A 19,791-nucleotide genomic window follows, 5' to 3' on the forward strand; every position below is an offset into this window, starting at 1 on the left:
GGAATGTTGGTCAGCACAAAGCAGTGCCTCGGAGCCAGGCTCTGAGCCTGGGGGTTGGGGCCGAGTCCTCCCTCAGCCCCAGAGCTGCTGGGTGAGCTTAAGCAAGTTGCTGAATCTCTCTGAACTTCTGGTTCCTTATCTGAGAAATGGAGGCAATGAGGAGGCCAACCTCGGGAGGCTGCTGGGAGGCTTCAGTGGCAAAGGCAGGAAGGATACGCCATCCAGGGCCGGTGCAGTGTGAGAGCCTGCCACAGGGGCCAATAGAGCCGACATCGACCTCCCCACCAGGGATGGGTCCCCTCTGTGGCCCAGGCCAATCAGAAGGAGGGAGAAGACAGAGGTCCTGCCTGAGCCCAGGAGGTCAACAGGAAGAAAGAAGCCCCCACACCCAATTATCAGGCCCCGAGAGGAAGGGTGGAAGGGTCTGGGAGGAGAATGACTTCTGCTTTGGGGATCAATGTGGGCATCACTGGTCTCCCAGTTCTGGGCCCTGGGCCCGGCCCAGGCAGGGACCGCCTGCTGTCCAGGGTGCAATGGGAGAAGGGGCGTTGGACAGACTGCTGGGGGGCTTCAGCCTCATGACGTCCTCTCAGCCAATCCGCTTTTCCTTTAGGCTCCTGAGTGCTGAAGCAGCCCCTGTGCGCTTCCTCTCCAGTGCTGCGCAGGGCACACAGAGCATCTGATCTCCGCAGTGCCCACCAGGGCGTGTCTTGGGGTTCAACTCAACATTCAGCACCACAGGCCTAACCTAGGCCACCGTCCACAGAGAAGGACCCAGGACAGGAGCACAGCCTGCCAGGATGCCAGGAGGGTAGCTTCGACCATTCCTCTTCTGTTGTTCCCCACACAGCCACATGGGAGCCATCTCCATTGTCAATCACCCCCCAACCCCCGTGACCACACAGGTGCAAAGAGACCAGAGACATATCAGGCAGGTATGGGAGCTGCCCTGGCTTAAAGGCCTCATGCCCCCCAGGAGCCAACATCTCTACTAACAATTCCATCAGCAAAGTGTCCCAGGCACCCCACAGGGATGTGTCCAGCACAGAGTAACTGTGCTTTGTGAAGCCCAAGCCTGGTGGCCCAGCAGGTACTCATAGCCCCCCTGCCCAGATACCATTGTGCCATTAGCAATACTGCCCAGCAGTAGTGAGACGTTCTGCCTTTACCTGGTTCCCAGGGAAACAGAGCTAGAAAGTTAACCCAAGATCAAATTCTCACGCAGGGCAAGGGTTTTGCTACCATAGTCCGCCCCATGACCTTTGGTCAACACCTTTACATGGACACCAACGCATTTTACGACCACCAGGAGTTGTATAACCCAATGGGGCATGAACGTCCCTCTTGTCCCCTAACCAAGTGGACTTCCCCTGTGGTCAGTTAGTTTTATAGCCCCACGGTGCCTTTTGATCCTGGGATGAAAGGCAATGGTACGTCGGATAACATTAAATGTGTGTTTAATGCACCAAAGATGGAACAGTGTTTTACCAGAAGCCACTGAATGAATGACATGAAAAGTCACCTAGAGATGTGATTGTCTGTGATTCTGTTATGATTTGGGCCTGTTTTTCTCTCTCTGGATCATATGGGCAGTGTTAAAATGAAAGTTAATCATAAATAGGACTCAACAAGCATACATTCACTTGGCAGGTGGTAAGTACCAGAAAGCCTTCTAGTCACCCATTCAACAAATATGTATCAGGCCCCTAACATGTGCTAGACACAGGCTGGGAGAGATGAAGGAAATAAAGAATAGATCCCTGCCGTGAAGAAACTCAAGGTTAAGTGAAGATTCAGAAACACACATAAATAGATCACTTCTGAGGACTCTGAGAAAGGTATATCCACAGGACAATGGAAGCAAAGAAGACAGAGAAATTAACCCTACTTGGTGGAGGGTCAATTTAGGTTGGGTTTTGAAGAATGAATGAGAGTCCTCTATGTGAAAGGACATTCTAATCAGAGGAAACAGCATGAGCAAGGGAATGGAAGTAGGAAAGAGAATCAAAAGGGAGAAAAGGTTTGATGATCTAGTGTACAGAGCACAAGAAGAAGGTAGAAAAGCTATTTAATTTAATTCATCAAACTTGAATTTTTTTTCTTTTCTTTTGAGACAGGGCCTTGCTGTGTTGCCCAGGCTGGAGTGCAGTGGTTTGATTTAGGCTCACTGCAACCTCTGCCTCCTGAACTCAAGCAATCCTCCCACCTCAGCCTCCCGAGTAGCTGGGACCACAGGCATGAGCCACCACGCCCTGCTAATTTTGGTATTTTTGGTAGAAATGGGGTTTCCTCATGTTGACCAGGCTGGCCATGAACTCCTGAGCTCAAGCAATCCTCCCATCTTGGCCTCCCAAAGTGTTGGGATTACAGGCATGAGGCACCACATCCAGCTTCATCAAAGTTTAATTGAAGCAGCAATATAGATTAGGGACTAAGAACACTGACTCTGAAACCAGTCTGCATGGGTTTGAACCCCAAGTCTGCTATTTAGTACTTGCATTACCTTGTGTTAGTTATTTCATCTCTCTGTGCCTCAGTTTACTCATCTTTAAAATGATAATCATACCTACCTCAGATCATTGTTCATTTATTCAACAAATATTTATTGAGTATCTACTATGTGCCAAGAATTGTCCTAGGCACTAGGGACACATCAGGGAACAAAATAAAAATTCCTGCCCCCCAGGCCAGGGGTGGTGGCTCACACCTGTAATCCTAGCACTTTGGGATGCCAAGATAAGAGGATCACTTAAGGCTGGGAGTTCAAGGCTGCAGTGAGCTATGATCATATCACTGCACTCCAGCCTGGGTGACAGAAACCCTGTCTCAAAACAAAAAAAAATTATTGCCTCTTTTCAGCTCATGTTCTAGTGGGGATACTGGAGGGGCAAGAGGAAGAGCAATAATATATGAGGTCAGAGCGGTGACAGTGACACATTGTGCAGGGGCTGGCCCACCCTGAGGATGCTGGTTGTCACCTGGGTGAGGTGGGTGCTGTGGGAGGGTGCTGAGCAGAGGAGGGGCCAGGGCTGACGGGCAGAGCAGGGAGACCGTTCATAATGCTACAACCAGGGGAGAGCTGGTGGTGCCGGGGCCAGGTGGGGCGATGGAGGGCTGAAGGGGCAGTTTCTGAAGGGGTCCACCAGGTTTTGCTGATGGCTGACAGGGAGTTGTGGAGACAGACAGCAAAGTGGGGATTTTCAGGGCGGCATCTCACAAGAAGACGTTCACACGTGGGGAGCAGAGACCACTGCCCTGGCTTGGATCTGCAGGAAGCAGGCTAAGCTCACATGGATGCCGAGGCCTGAGGCTGGATCCCCAATCTTGGTGCCACCTCCGCCCCAGCTCACCTAGGACCCCCTCACCATCCCCAGCTCCTTGGCCTCAGTTTCCAAACAGGGTGAAGGGCCGGCGATGGTTCCACTGAGGCCCTCCGCTGTCCCTGCTGGCTGTGCGCCTCCCACTCTCAGGCCTGGGAGCTGTGATTTACTCTCCTGACCTCCAGGCAGCCTGGCTCCTGCTGATAAATGCACTGAAAAGTCCATCTTTTCCACCCCCAGCTCTGCTGGGAGTGCCCAGGTGCCATCACCTGGGAACAGCTGATGACGCGAGCTAAGAAGTTCAGAGTTGCTTTTGCTTTACAAGGCGCATAGGAACACATCGTGCTAAGAACGTGCCAGAAGCCTCAAGATCACTAAAGATCCCCATTTACCAGACCGGAAACAAAGGAGCAGGGGAAGGAAGCGCCCACGTGGGGCTTCATGGGCTGGAACTGCGTGACCTTGGCAAGTCACTTCCCTCCCAGAGCCACTCTTTCCCAGGTTAGCTGGAGACAGCCACGACCTACAGGCAGGCGTGGTCAGAATTAAAGAAAGCAGGCACCAAATGCGTGGTGAATGGGAGACATTATAGTAATTATTTTATTAATCTTAGATTAAACTATTTCTTGCAACTTTGAAAAGAAACCAAAATCTTATTTTAGCTTGCAAAGGCTTTAACATCTTAAAATTTTTTTGAAATCTTTAAAAACCTTACCACATCCCTTTGCTGGGCCTGCAAGGAGTGGCGGGATCTGGCCCTGCTCACTTGCCCCATCTCAGCTCCTTCCTCTCACCCCTGCCCTCTTTGCAGACCTCTTAGCTCTCCAAACAAGGAAACTTATGCCCACCTCAGGGCCTTTGCACATGCTGTTCCCACTGCTGGAAACACTGTTCCCTCCACTCAGTACTGACAGGCTCCCTCCTGCACCTCCTTCAGGGCTCAATGTAAATGCTACTTCCATGGCAAGGCCTTCCACACTGCTCCACCTTAGTTTAGTCTATCTGCTCTGTTTTCTCCTCTTGGCACTTAGGATGATCTCTGATCGGTCTGAGAACTCCGTAGCAGCATCTGTCTGTCTTTTCACCACTAGAGCCTGGCCTGGTGTCTGCCACACAGTAGACTATGGAATGAATAAATAAGACTGTGACATGGGCTGGCACCACTGGCATACACACACACACTCTCATACACACCCCCACACAGATGGCACAGCGCAGAACACAGTAACATCAAATCCTGACTGCCTGGGTTCAAATCTCACCTTTGCCCTAAACAGCATTTGGATGAGTTACCCACAAATTTGAAAACTGTGATGTTGTTTTGGTTTGTTAAGGTCTTAGTATCATGATGTTCTCTGACAACCGCATGCCCTTTGCTGTACACATGAGACTACGATGACAGGGCCTGGCTTATAACGACTACTGCGTAAATGTCACTGTTCATGAGGTCATCAGTGTTATGATCACCCCAGGCACTCAGACACTGCTCAGCCTTCAAATGCTTGTTGAGTGTACAAGGGTCCAGGCAGTATTGACACCTGAGGGACCCTCATCCCCAAAGTGGATTTTAAAGACAGCAGCACATTGGGAAGACGAGAGACCTCACACAACACTCCCACCCTCTCCCCAGACCGCCTCTTGCTTCCTGGTCCTGTTCTCTTGGGGAGAAGGAGAATCTTATCTGGCTGGTCAAACTCCAGGACCATCCCTGGCCACCATCAGTAATGGGCAGGGTCAAGGCTGTGCACACGGAGCCCTGGCCATGCATAAGGGTGAGGCCTTCTGGACCTTCCTCAGGCTCCTTAGGAACCCACAAGGAAGCTCCCTGATGGGTGTTGATGGGGCATCTGCACCCATAGATTCACTGCCTGACACAGAAACACCGGGTTCCTGGGAAACTGGAACCTGCCTTATGAAAGCCCCCATTCCCACCACCCCCTCCATCCCTCAGGGCTGCTGCTGTGTTTTGCCGTCAACCCTCCCCTGACCCCCAGGACACCTGCCTTGCCCAGAAGCACCCCTTCAACCTGGGCCTGGATGAAGGCTCACTCCTCCGTCAGGCCTCTGAGGGGGACCGCTTTGTGCCGCTGTTATCAAAAGGGGAAACCATCGCAGCAGAAAGGCCAATGCCACACTAGACAGCCAGGAGCCCAGCAGCACAAGTAGCCCCCTAAGGCGCTTTGAGGACCACACCCCGCCACTGACCCCAGCACAGTCTGGTTCCTAGGACTTCGGGACCCTCCTGGGGACCTCTCAGCATGATTAACACAGGCAGACGGGACCTGAAAGGGCTACTGGTCCTTCTGAAAATGCTCACCGGGCAGTGTGAGTGTGGGGAGGCCATGCACAATGCGTGGGACTCTGCCCTGCACCTGCTCAGAGCCTCAGCCCTTCAGAGCCACTGGTAATGATTTGCTGCGGGTGGGGTCACTCTGATTCTTCTCTGAGGTCCCTTTTGCTTTCAGTTTTTCTGAGTAACTGAGAGGATCACATGACTGCATGCCGCCTAAATCAGGGTGTGTGTGCACAGCCTCTGTTCTGTGCAGGGAGGGTGCAAAGCAGCAGAGTATCTGTGACCCATCTGCCACCTTTCCAATGCTATTACAAGATTTGCAAGAAATGGTTGTTTCTCAGGAGCCATCTTTATTTAAAAAGATAAAATAGAGCAGGGCAGGGGAGAAGTAAGTGCTGCAGGAAATAGTCCAGGCTCTGGCGTTGCTCCAGGTAGGGTGGAGAGGCCCTCTGGTCTCCAGGAAGCTCCAGGCTGTCCTTCAGTTCACCCCTTGGGATAGGATGCCTTTGGAGGCCATGGCAGTGTGGACGTCTTGCCTGGCCCCTACCTGCAGCTGTTGGAGTCCACACATGACTGACCTGTTAGGTTTCAATGTTCTTGGACCTCAGGGACTTCGTCCTCTCTAATGTAAATGCAAAAAGACATTTGACATGGACTATCCCAGGTGTTTTGCAATGCAGTACATTCCCATTGACTCTGGTCACCCTGCTGTGCACTGGATGTCAAAACCTCCTCCTCCTGTCCATCTGAGATTTTGGTCCTTTGATCGACAACCCCCCATTTCCTCCCCGTGCCGCTCCCCGGCTCCTGTCACCATTGATCTACTCGCGACTTCTGTGAGGTCAACTTTTTCTGATCAACATTTCTGTGACGTCATGTGGAACTGGTCTTTCTGAGGTGGTGGAGATGCTAAGTAGCATGATTTCCTCACTCCACGGTGCACACATCTATCTAATCATCACATTCTACCCCATAAATGAATATGAGCATGATTTGCCAATTAAAACAATACTAATAAAAACATAATAAATAAAATGCAGGAAGTGCGGCTTGACCGCCATACCTACTTGATTTTTGTCTTCACCACAGCCATCCAACTACTTCATTGGGGCGATCTTATTTGTAAGAATTTTCTGCGCTGGGCACAAGCAACACATTTGTAGAAGAAATGAAAGGCATATTCCAGCAACCCTGTGGCAGCCCCGGGTTCTTGTCGATGAGGCTGACTTCACAGCCTCTGGCTGCCCAGTTTGGAGGAATCTGGCTTCCTGCAGTGGTTGTCGCTGGGCCAAGGCTTTTTCTGGGTCTCTTCCACTACTGCTGGTGCTCTGGGTAGAGGAGGAGCCCACAGGGTCATGCTGGGGTTTTCACTAAAACTGTCTGGCTTCCTCTACAGGACGGCAAGTACACTGGAAGGAATGGTGGTCTTCTGCCCTGACTTCTGGCCCTTCTCGGACAGCTGAATATTGAATGTGGGACAAATTGGCTCGCTGTGAGCCTGCTCCAGTGGGAGAGGGAAGGTGGAAACTTCAGCAGATAGAGAAGGAGAGGTGGGAACCCCAGGAAGAAGAGGCAGTTCTCTGATGGTAGAGTGCTTCCTTTTTTTTCGTGTGCTCTAAAATGAGGTAGGTGGCCATGGGATAGTTGAATGTTTTTTCTTTGGCACTGAGATGTTCTCAGCCTGGAATCCTGTGGCCACCGTGAGCTGAGTTGTTGGAGTTCGGGTAGTCCAGGAGTGGCTCTTTGTACGTTGTCAGTGAGATCTTCTGGCCACTGTTCACCCACGGGCCCCTCATCAGTTGTTCCAGTAGGGATCGCTCCCTAACGTTTAGCATTAAGTACTTTTTGATAAATCTTTCAATTTGAAGAGGGAAAAAATGGTGGGGAATAGTATTGTCCTGTGATAATTTTTTCCTCAGGTCCACCAGGTTCCCTGAGTAGAAGGGCAGGGCCCCGGCCACGATGGAATAGAGAATGACATGGAGGCTCCATACATCCATGGCAGGGCACTGGTACACCTGGCCCAGGGAGAGTTCTGGGGCAGGAATGGTGGCCTTCTGCCCTGACTTCTGACACTCCTTGGGCAGCCAAAACTTAAAAGTGTGAACAGCCGGCTCCCTTTGAGCTGTCTTCAGTTCCACAGGGAAGATGGACTTTGTCAGATGGGGAAGAGCAGGAGGGACACCCAGGAGGAAGGAACTGTGCTTAAATGACGGAGCCCTTCCTCATCTGCACTTTTCCTGTACCTCAGGATTATGTAGGTGGCCATAGGATAATCATATATGTATTTTTTGTGGGGTGGGGGAAATACTGATTCTGAGATGTGTGCTGCCTGACATCCCATGGCCGCCATGACCAGGGCTGTAGGGGGACCAGGTGCCCAGGGTCTCTGGTGTCAGCAGCGTCTCCTGGCTGGCAATTGACCCAGGGGGCCCACGTCAGCTGGTTTAGTGGGGCCGCTCCCTGGAGTCCAGGGTGAGGAATTGTTTTACCAGTGTTTCCAGTGGAAACGAAGAAATAGGTGGGGAGTCATATAGCCTGAGGCGGGAAGGGACCACGGGTAGGGCTGGATGTTCTTTCAGCCTCCCTGGCAGAGATCACAGATAGAGTGGTCAGCTTGGCTAAGCTTCTGTGGTGGTTGGCTGTGATGTGGGGGAGGGAGGCAGTCCCCTGAGCAGGAATGCCTTCCCAGGAGCCCCTATCCTTGCAGGGGAGGAGCCGGGCATCCTCCCCTCAGAGCCTCCTTCACTGCAGCCCATGGGGGGCGGGGGCGAGTGACCTGGAGGATCCGAGCCCCAGGGGCAAACCTCTGGGTTCTAGCTTCAGCCCCACCCCCCGGAAACATTCACAGCCCCTCCGGAGGAGAGCCCTGCTGTAGGAAGACTCTAGGGCAGGGCCCAGCTGCGAGGGTCCTGGGCTGTTGGTGACAGTACCCCAGGCTTCAAACTCTCTGGGCCTGGGGGCAATTCCCTTCCCTGGGTACAACAGATTCCCACCTCGCCCTTCCCTTCTGCTCGCCCCACGGGAAAGTGGCCCGGGAGTAGAGGCGTGGACAGGCATCCCGATGTCTCGAGTTGGGGTCAGCCTGGACAGCATGTCCCCTGAGGGGCAGACAGGGTGCGAGGGCAAGGCGCCAGGCTCCAGGGCAGCCCCTGACAGGCGGTCCGGCGGCCTCGGGTCTCCATGGAGACGGGGGCGGGGCCAGGCGGCGGTGAGGGGCGGGGGGCGGGGCTTCAAACGGCCATTGGCCCCGCCCAACCTGAGCAAAGAGACGCAGCCTGGGCTGGGAGGCGAAGAGAGGGAACCCCCACCCCCACCTCCAGCAGAGCCTGACCCCTGCGGGCGGCCGGGGCCGTCTCCCTCCAGGCGCTGCCGCGCCCACGTGGACCGGCGCCCTCTGCGTGTCCCGCAGCTCCTGGCCCCGCTCAGCGCCTCCAGATGCCTCACCTGGCCCCTCTCCGTTGGGTCCCCGGGGCCTCAAAGCGCTGGCCAAGCAGCGAGGTCACTCCCCTGAGCCACCCGACCTTCCCATGGGTCCTTTGGACCCCTGGGTTTTGGAGTTTGTCTTTCCTAAGTGTCGCCTGCCCGAACGCGGCTGCCCCAGGACTGCGGCTGTCCCAGGATCACAGCGGACCTAGTGAGGCTGCCTCCCCTGCGGGCCACCCATCAAGGGCACAGGCAAAAGGAACTCCAAGATGCAGTGGCCCGCCGTACTCGGGGCTGACCCTCAGAATGGGAGAGGCCACGAACTCGGGTCCTCTCCCCTTCCTCAAGGCTCCTTCCTCACCTGGGGTGAAGGGCTCCCAATCCCAGCACCTCAGGGACCCTCCTGTTTCATTTATACCAACAAATAATCATTCGATGTTCTGGGACAGACAAGACAGACACGCTGGCCCCCAGGTGGGCGAGAGAGACTAGTCTATCAGTACAGAAAATTCCCAATAGGGACAAGGGCTAGGAAGGAAACACCAGGAAAAGTGAGGGTGGAAGATGGGGGTGACCCTACTGCAGATGGGGTGCTCAGGGAGGGTTTCTCTGAGGAGGTGACATTAACCAGATTGACAAAAGGGACAGGCAGGGCCTGTGAAAGTCTTCTAAGAGAGGGAATGGCAGTGTCCAGTGGGCTGTCCTAGGGAAGGAAATAGGACAGCAAGGTGGGGGTGGGGGATGTGAGCCTGGCAGGCAGGACCCAGACACCATGTGATGGGTGCAGGAGTGGGACCCACGGAGGCTCTGAGAAAGCCCTGGGCCTCAGAACACGGGGAAACAGGAGGACCCACTTAGAGGCCTTCACAACCTTATAGGGCACAGACAGTGCAAAACGGCTCAGGCCAGAATGTGGTTTAGGTTTCAGAAGGGTGCTGGGTCCCCCACGCTCTTCTTGAGGCTAAAGGGCTAAAGGGCTCCAGCTCCTTAGGCCATTTCCACATGGTTCTGGGGCCCCACAGACAGCCTTCTGACGGTTTTCTTCTGTGGCCAGGCAGGGGTTGTGGGGCGACCCGCCCCTCACTTGTCCAAGTGGACAGATGAAGGGAGCCTCTAGGAGCAGGATCGCTGGATTGGGAATTAGACTTGGAGCATAATCCAAACGCCCCACGGGCCCTGCCTCTTTTCTGGAGCTCAGCTTCTTCAAGAAAACTGGGGACAAGAGATGGCAAGACTAGCTCTCAGGACCCTTGCCCCTCCACCCCGTGATACTTTTAGATGGTTCTCAGGGGCCACCTTTTTCAGGAAGAATCGGGTTACAGGAAAGTAAAGGGAGGAAACATGTTTTGAGCGGCACTTAGCTCAGGCTCTAGACTAGGTGTTGGTTTGGTGGGGTTTGCTTTTCCTCCTGCCCCAGCCCGCTTCACAAAACCTGAGTCCTGGCTAGGGCCGGGAGTGAGATTCCTGTTTCTAGATTTTCATCATTCTGTGTCACACAAAACAAGGTCTGGGGGAAAAGGAGACAGATATTAGCAAGTATATAAAAGATAATTGGCCAGGCATGGTGGCTCACACCTGTAATCCCAGCACTTTGGGAGGCAGAGGTGGGCAAATCACCTGAGGTCAGAGGCGGGCGAATCACCTGAGGTCAGGAGTTTGAGTCCAGCCTGGCCAATATGGTGAAATCCTGTCTCTACCAAAAATACAAAAATTAGCCCGGTGTGGTGGTGCGTGCCTGTAGTCCCAGCTACTTAGGAGGCTGAGGCAAGAGAATGGCTTGAGCCCGGGAGGTGGAGTTTGCAGTGAGCTGATATTGCACCACTGCACTCCAGCCTGGGGGACAGAATGACACTCCACCTCAAAAAAAAAAAAAACAAAAAAACAAAAAAACCAAGATAATTTAGCCAGAGAAAACCTAGAATAGGAAAGGAATCGGGATGGGGGAGATTAGGAATGGCAGAGGAAGAGCTGGGAGAGAGGGAGTTAGGGACGGGGCTGGGACAAACAGAAAGGAGGTGAGGGAGGGGACCAGGGAAATAAAGTCCAAGAGGTCAGCGGAGATCAGAAGCCACAGCCTTAGTGGGGGCCTCAGGGGAGCAGCAAACTGCGTCTATCTTGGAAAAGTGGAGAGAAGACTGCAGTGACCTCAGCGGGGAGGAAGTGGGAGGTGGCAGGGCAGAAGAAGCAGCGGACAGACAGGAGGAAGAGATGGTGCCCTGGGTCAGGTGGCCACCACCGCTACCATCACCAGGAGTGGAAAACTCTGTGTTCTCCTTACCTCTGTCACCATGACACCCCCATGCTTTCTGCCCCCGCCTTCTTTAGTAATAGATGCTGGCAACTAAGGAGCAGAGTCTGATTTGAGGTTGCCAAGGAAACCATCAGGGGCAGCTGTGAACCCACCAGCCTTGCCCAGTAGGGAGCTCAGGATCCCTAAATTGGATGAGCAAATAAGCTTCTCCAGGCCTTGCTGTCCAGGCAAATAAGACGAGGGCAGGGCCATGGCGGTGGGTCTGAAACAGGACTCCCAAGGGCACAGGCCCTGCCCAGCCTTGGCACCCAAGGCAGAGCTCGTCAGCCCTGGGCCCCTGTGGGCTGCTGTGGCCACCTCCCTTCAGGCGCCGCTGCCCCCACAGGGACGGGTGACCTCTGCGAGTCTCTCGTTTTCCAGTGGTGCTCAGTGTCTCCAGATGCCTCATGCAGGCCCTCTCTGCTGGTTCCCCAGGGGCCTCAAAGCGCTGGCCCAGCCGCCAGGACACTCCTTTGAGCCTCCTGACCTTCCCACGGGTCCTTTGGAGCCTGGGTTTTGGAGTTTGTCCTTCCTAAAGTGCTGCCCACCTGAACGCAGCTGCCCCAGGACCACCGCTGACCAAGTGCGGCCACGTCCCCTGCGGGCCACCCATCAAAGGCACAGGCGACAGGTGCCCCCAAGGGGCTGTGGCCCTTCCTGCCCAGGGCTGACCCTCGGGGTAGGGAGAGGGCACTAACTCGGGTCCTCTACCTGCCTCAAGGCTCTTTCCTCACCTGGGGGAAGGGCTCCCAATCCTTGCACCTCAGGGACCTTCCTGTTTTACTGATGCCAACAAATGAACACTGACCATCTCCCATGTGCAGGGACAGAGAAGACAGACACGTTGGCCCTGGGTGGGCGAGGGAGACTAGTCTATCAGAGTAAAAACTCCCCATGGAGACAGGGGCTAAGAAGGAAACACCAGGAAAAGTGAAGGTGGAAGATGGGGGTGACCCTACTGCAGATGGGGTGCTCAGGGAGGGTTTCTCTGAGGAGGTGACATTCACTTGATTGGTGTATTAGTCTGTTTCACGCAGCTGTTAAAAATATATCTGAGACTGGGAAGAAAAAGAGGTTTAATTGGACTTACAATTCCACATGACTGGGGAGGCCTCAGAATCATGGCAGGAGGTAAAAGGTACTTCTTACGTGGCGACAGCAGGAGAAAATGAGAAAGAAGCAAAAGCTGAAACTCCTGATAAACCCATCAGATCTCATGAGACTATCATGAGAATAGCACGGGGAAGACTGGCCCCATGATTCAATTACCTCCCCCTGAGTCCCTCCCACAACACGTGGGAATTCTGGGAGATACAATCCAAGTTGAGATTTGGGTGGGGACACAGCCAAATGATATCAATTGGCAAAAGGGACGGGCAGGGCCTATGAAAGTCTTCTAAGAGAGGGAATAGCAGTGCCCAGCACGGTGTCCCCTATGTCCATCCACAGGAATGGAAATAGGACAGTGGGTGTGGGTGGGGGGTGTAAGCCAGGCAGGCAGGGCCCAGACACCGTGTGATGGGTGCAGGTGTGGGACCCATGGAGGCTCTGAGAAAGGCCTGGGCCTCAGAAGACAGGGAAACAGGAAGACCCAGTTACAGGCCTTCACAACTTTCTAGGGCACAGACAGTGCAAAATGGCTCAGGCCAGAATGTAGTTTAGGTTTTAGAAGGCTGCTGGGTCCCTCATGCTCTTCTTGAGGCTAAAGGGTTCCAGCTCCTTGGGCCCTTTCCATGCAGACATTGTTCTAGGACCCTGGCTACACGGATGGCCTTCTGATGGTTGTTGTCTGCATCCAGGCAGGGCGCATGAGCTGACCTGCTCCTTCCTTGGCCAAGCGGACAGATGAAGGAAGCCTCTGCGGGCAGGATTCTTGGACTGGGAATTAGACTTGGAGTGTAATCCAAATGCCCCACAGGCCCTGTCTCTTCTCTGGAGCTCGGCTTCATGTAAACTGGGGTTGGGGGACAAGGGATGGCAAGACCAGCTCTCAGGACCCTTGCCCCTTCACCTTGTGATGCTTCTAAATGGTCTTAGGGGCCACCTTTTTCAGGAAGAATTCTCTGGTTATTGAAGAATAAAGGAAGCAGGCCAGGCACAATGGCTCATGCCTGTAATCCCAGCACTTTGGGAGGCTGATGCGGGCAGCTCTCTTGAGGTTGGAAGTTCGAGACCAGCCTGGCCAACATGGTGAAACCCCATCTCTACCAAAAATTCAAAAAAACAAAATTAGCCAGGCATGGTGGTGGGCACCTGTAACTCCAGTGACTGGGAGGCTGAGGGAGAATTGCTTGAACTCAGGAGGCAGAGGTTGCAGTGAGCCAAGGTTGAGGCACTGCACTCCAGCCTGGGTGATAGAGCAAGATTCTGTCTCAAAAAAAAAAAAACAAAGAATAAAGGAAGGAAACACATTTTGAGTGGCACTTATACGAGGCTCTAGACTAGGTGTTGGTTTGGTGGGGTTTGCTTTTGGTTTTTGTTGTTGTTGTTTTCTCCCTTTCACAAAACCTGAGTCCCGTCTTGGGCCAGGAGTTAGATTCCAATTTCTAGATTTTCATAATTCTGTGTTGCATAAGACAGACATCCAGGGGACTGAGGGATAGATCATTAGCAAGTGAATAAAAGATGGTTTAGCTAGAGAAAATGTAGCAGAAAAGGAATCAGGATGAGGGGATTAGGAATGGCAGAGGGGGAGCTGGGGGAGAGGGAGTTGGAGGTGGGGCTGGGACAAACAGAAAGGAGGTGAGGGAAAAGGCCAGGGAAATCAAGTCCCAGAGATCAGCAGGGACCAGAAACCACAGTCTTAGTGGGGCCTCAGGAGAGCAGCAAGCTGCGTCTACCTTGGAAGGGTGGAGAGAGGACTGAAGGGAGCTGAGTGGGGAGGAAGTGGGAGGTGGCAGCACAGAGGAAGCAGGGGACAGACAGGAAGAAGAGATGGTGCCCTGGGCCAGGTGGGGTGGAGGGGCCCTCCGTTCTTCAGGAGGCTCCAGGCTGTCCTTCAGCTCACCCATAGCTTTGGATAGGCCTTTGAAGGCCACAGGGCTGCCAGATGGCCTCTTGACTTTTGAATCCTGTTCATTGACCCTGGCAGCAGCTTGGACACCTCCATCTGCTGAAGGCCTCTGGGCCATGTGTGTTGGGCACATGGCAGCATCGTCATCTTGCCCAGTTCTCACCCACAGCTGTTGGAGTCTACACATGGTCAATTTGTCACAAGGTTTTTAATGTTCTTGAACCTCAGGGCCTTTATTTTCTCCATTCTGAATGCAGGGATTAGACATGGACTCTCTCAGGTGTTTTGCCGTATGCAGTACATTCCCATTGACTCTGGTCACCCTGCTGTGCACTAGATGTCAAAACCTCTTCCTCCTTTCCAACTGAGACTTTTCTTCCCTCTGCCACCCCTCCACACATTTCTTCCCTCTGCCACCCCTCCACACATCTGCTCCTCAGCCCCTGTTCACCATCAATCTACTCGCTACTTCTATGAGGTCAACATTTTTAGATGGACACTTCAGGGACATCATGTGGAATGTGTCTTTCTGAGGTGATGCAGATGCTGAGGAGTGTGATTTTGTCATTCCATGGTGCACACATCCATCTAATCCTCACACTGTATCTCATAAATGAATACAAGCATGATTTGCCAATTAAAATAATATTAAGAAGATCATAATAAATGTAATAAAACACAACAAGTGTAGCTTGACTGCCCCACCCACTTGGTTTTTGTCTCGGCCCAGCTGTCCACTGGGTTCACTGGTGCTGCCTTATTTCTCCCTTTGACTTTTTTGTGCTAGTCAGAAACAACATAATTGCAGCATGAAACTGAAACATCTTTTGCCAATGGCATCCATGGCTCCTTTTGGTCACAGAGATTGAGGTTACACCATCTGGCTTCCCGGGGGTTCCCTCCAACCAAGTCACCTCTTCTGGGTCTTCCACATGGAGCGAGCCAACTTCCCGGTGGGTTCCCTGAGACAAGGCTCCTTGGGGGTTCCCCCATAGCTGCTGGTGCTCTGGGGAGGGTGAAGCCACAGGCTTATGCTGGGGGGCTTTGCTGGGAATGGCTGGCTTCATCTCCAGGCCAGGCAGGGTTTGCCTTGACTCCCACGGATGCTCCTGTTCATGCTTCTGTGATTTAGAAAGTGGGAAAGGTCGGCTGGTTTTGAGTCCTCCTCTCGGTTGGACAGGGAAGGTTGACTTAACTGTGGCAGATGGGGAAGGACAGGTGGGACCCCCAGGAGGGAGGGATTGTGCTCCGATGTTGGAGCCCTTTCTCCTCTGCACTTTTCTGAACTCCATGATTAGGTAGGTGGCCATGGGATGATTTCTCTTTTTTTTTTTAATATCGCTTCCTCGATATGCTCTGCCTAGAATCCCATGGCCACTGTGAGCTGGGTTGTTGGGGGGCCTGGGAGGTCCAGGAGTGGCTCTCTGTATGGCTTGAACCACGTCTTCTGGTCGCTATTGACCCAGGAGTCCCTCAACAGCTGGTCCAGTGGGAGCTGCTCTCTGGGGTTGAGTGTGAAGAATTTTTAAATATTTTTTTCCATTAAAAAAAAAAAAAAAAGCAGCAGTACTATTTTAATTTTTTTTTTCAGTATATCCTTACAGTTCTGCTCATAAAATGGCAGGGCCCCAGCCACCATTTTGCATATGATGATGCCAAGGCTCCAAACATTGATGGCAGGGCATTGGTACCCATGGCCCAGAAAGAGTTCTGGGCCTGCATAAGGGCAAGTCCCATTAAACATTCTCAGTCTCTCTTTGCAAATGTTGAACTAAACCCGAAGTCGGCTATTTTGATGTTACATTCTTTGTCAAAAAAGATATTAAGGTTTGTTCTAACCCCAGGAGAGCTCTTCCCAGCTGTCTCTTTTTCCGTTTCTCTCTTGCAGACTTGCTGGTCTCCAGTGTAGCCCACACCTCCCGGACTCTCGGTCGCCTCCTAGTTGCCTTTCAGCACAACCTCCACTGTTCTGGAGAGTGCGCTTAGGCTTGGACTTCTCCGAGCTCTGTTGCACATGAAGTCAGTTTCTTCAAAAGCTACTCGCACCTTCTGTTTTCTGCCTGCTGCTTTCCCAGGCAAACTCTCTGAGCCAAAGCTATGGTGCTGGGCACAGTAGTGCATCTCTCTCTGGTGACACCTGCACATCAGGAGCTGGGTGCTTGGTGAATGGGGCAGCAGCCCCAGTGTTCCTCGGCTGGCCTCTCTTAGCAGGGAACCCCACCCCATAAGCCAGGGGAGGGCGGCCAGGCCCCAGTATTCTCATGGGTGCTGCACCCAAGGCAGAGCCTCCATCCCATGAATGGGGCCTGGTTGGAAGACAAGAGCCTCCACCTCTCAACCCACTTTCCTGTCCTGGGCTGAGCAAACGGTCTCAGCAAGCGGTAGCTGGTGGCATGATAAGAAAAGTTGACATTCTGCCCCTCTTAGGAAGCAAATCCCCCAAGCGGGAGCTGGGGGGTGAGGGAGTCCTGTGATTTTGGAGAAAGCAGTCTGGAGTGGAGCCCCCCTCACTGGGGTGGGGAGTCAGGGAGGACAGGCATCTTATTTCACACACCGCAGGCCTTTGGTGTTCTTCCCAGGTGTTAGTAGGTTTTCTTGAATAAACACTTCTTCATTTGCTGTGTGCCCTTGGAATCATCCCAGAGACTTTATTTTAGTTTTTATTTATTTATTTATTTATTTGAGACGGAATTTTGCTCTTGACACCCAGGCTGGAGTGCAATGGCACGACCTTGGCTCACTGCAACCTCTGTCTCCTAGGTTCAGGCAATTCTCCTGCCTCAGTCTCCCGAGTACTGAGATTACAGGCACCCACCACCACGTTCAGCTAATTTTTATATTTTTAGTAGAGACGGGGTTTCACCATGTTGGCTAGGCTGGCCTCGAACTCCTGATCTCAAATGAGATCTCTGGACCTCATCATCCCAGAGATTTTCAATGGCTGTGTGTGTGTTTCATGATTTCTGCCACCTTCACTGGGGGAGTCCATGGCCTCCTCACACTGTACTACAGAACTGGCACCTCTAGCTGGTTTTTGATGTGTGGGGGTGAGGGCCTGTGAGGCAATAGAAATCTCTGTTTTTATGTGAAACACCTCCTGTTCATTTTTATTATTTATTTATTTATTTTGAGACGGAGTCTCTCTCTGTCGCCCAGGTTGGAGTGCAGTGGCGCGATCTTTGCTCACTGCAAGCTCCGCCTCCCGGGTTCGCACCATTCTGCCTCAGCCTCCGGAGTAGCTGGGACTACAGGCACCCACCACTATGCCTGGCGAATTTTTTGTATTTTTAGTAGAGACAGGGTTTCATCATGTTAGCCAGGATGGTGTCGATCTCCTGACCTCGTGATCCGCCCACCTCGGCCTCCCAAAGTGCTGGGATTACAGGCGTGAGCCACCGCACCCGGCCTGCTTTTTTTTTTTTTTTTTTTTTAAAGAGACAAGAATCTTGCTATGTTGCCCAGGCCGGTCTCAAACTCCTGGGCTCAAGCGATCCTCCCAGCTCGATCTCCCAAACATTTAAATGTTTTTAATACATTAAACAAGAATTGCGTGTCTTGAGTATTATTATAAAATTCAAATAATTATTTGATCTATAGAATAAAATATACTACCGTTAGGTGACAGGTTTAGATTAACCCTTTGATTCTGAATCCCATGCACTTTCTTCCCACCTCTATCTACTTCCTGGGAGAGACTCTAAGCTTCTACTATGAGTTTGGCATCAATTGGGATTTTAATCCTGTTCCTGAGCCCCTCTGTGTGGAACACTTGCCAGGACAGAGACTGCAGGAACCCCAGAGTCCTTGCTCTCAAACACTTTAGGATTTCAAGGAGGAGGAGTCCCCCCATTGATGCTTCATCCTTATGCGTCTCCACATTCCCCAAGCCTTTTTATTACAGGAAGCCTCAGAATTAACCCTCCCCATCGTAAACACAAGGACTGCCAGGCTGGGCCTCTTTCTACAGTAAGCCCCTCACCTAGTTCTGGGAGGACTCCGAGAAACGAGGAGACTCTAGACAAATTGGGGCAATTTCCCTCCAGCTTTCTCAACTGAGGTCTACTATTCCACTTCAGATAATGTGGCTGAAAATAGGTAATTCCATTTCCATGTGGATAATCTCTCCCGTTACTTACACCAACCATGGCTTCTGGGTGGTGGAGCAACACACACTATAGAATGAAGGAGAAACAAGGGGCTTCTTCAGGGACCCAGCCTCAGGGTGGAGATGTGGCTTCCTTCCTAGGAGGAGGACACAGTAGGGTGTGCATTGCAAGGTGGAGAAAGATAAACTCAGCTACGGGGGGTGCAGGGAGATCCCCACTCGGCCTGGTAGGACCCACTAATTGAAATAGGTTCTTGTTGCTTCTGAATTCCTTTGCAAGGAAACAAGTCAAGGTGTTTGTTGAAGTAAGCATAAAATATCACATGAGGCAAAATCATGGCTTCAGAATCCCTTTGATGATGAATACTGTGTGACACACTTTGTTTTAATAGAATCTGATTGCTCTGTAGGTGTCAAAATTTTTCCCCACAAAACAAAAATAAGTGAGACTGCTCAATTTAAAAAAATATCACTTTCCCCAGAAGAAACATGTTTCTCATAGTAAGATTCTCCAAGAACCTTCACTGTCTAGAACAGTTTCCCAGTGGTGCCTGAAGAGACATCTGCTGTGAGGGATTAAATGTTCAAATGAGTGACACCAAGACCAAGAGCTCTAGGAGTTCCGAGACAGCTGCCCATGGACTCCATGGGAGAAGGCAGGGCTCAGGGCCCTGGACTGGACCTGAAGAGGGAGGAGTACAGAGGGGCTGAGGGAAGTCACAAGAATGTCCAGGCCGTGTGTGGATGGGAGGGGGAGGATGGATTCCAGGGTTTTAAAGTTCAGAAGAGTCAGCACTCCATCATCACCTGAATCCAGCCACAGCCACCTGCACAGTGATTTCTGTGCACCATCTAAGTGAGAGTGAATCCTAGCCATGGCTGGTCACTGCCAGGGCAAGAACTGAGGCCTCCTCATTCCTTGTCATCCCAGAGCTCAGCCCTGGGCAGCCCAACTTAGTCCTCCCAGAGGTTCTGATAAGCACATCGCTGGGCTGGGATCTAGCTCAGGCATGGAAGGGTTTCATCCTCACCCTGTCTAGCCTGTTGGGCCCCACACTAATCCAGGTGCTTTCTCAGGCTCTGATCCAGGGTCAAAGGAGATGAGCATGGGCTCCTGAAGACAGTAAGTTGTCCCCATCCCCTCTGTCCCTGCTGCTCTGATCCTGTCTGGACAGGGTTTGCTGGTTCGTGCTTTTCACCTCTGTGTACAAGTGCGGCCCCTGCTGGGAACCCTCGACCTGGATGCTGTCCTCCCCGTTGCAGCATCCCCAGGCCTCACAGAGTGCCTGGCCCCTGTACCTGTGCCCAGGAAGCTCCCATAAATGGATGATTGAATCAGAGCAG

This window comes from Pongo abelii, chromosome 2 (genome assembly GCF_028885655.2).
Source record: "Pongo abelii isolate AG06213 chromosome 2, NHGRI_mPonAbe1-v2.0_pri, whole genome shotgun sequence".
Lineage (NCBI taxonomy): Eukaryota > Metazoa > Chordata > Mammalia > Primates > Hominidae > Pongo > Pongo abelii.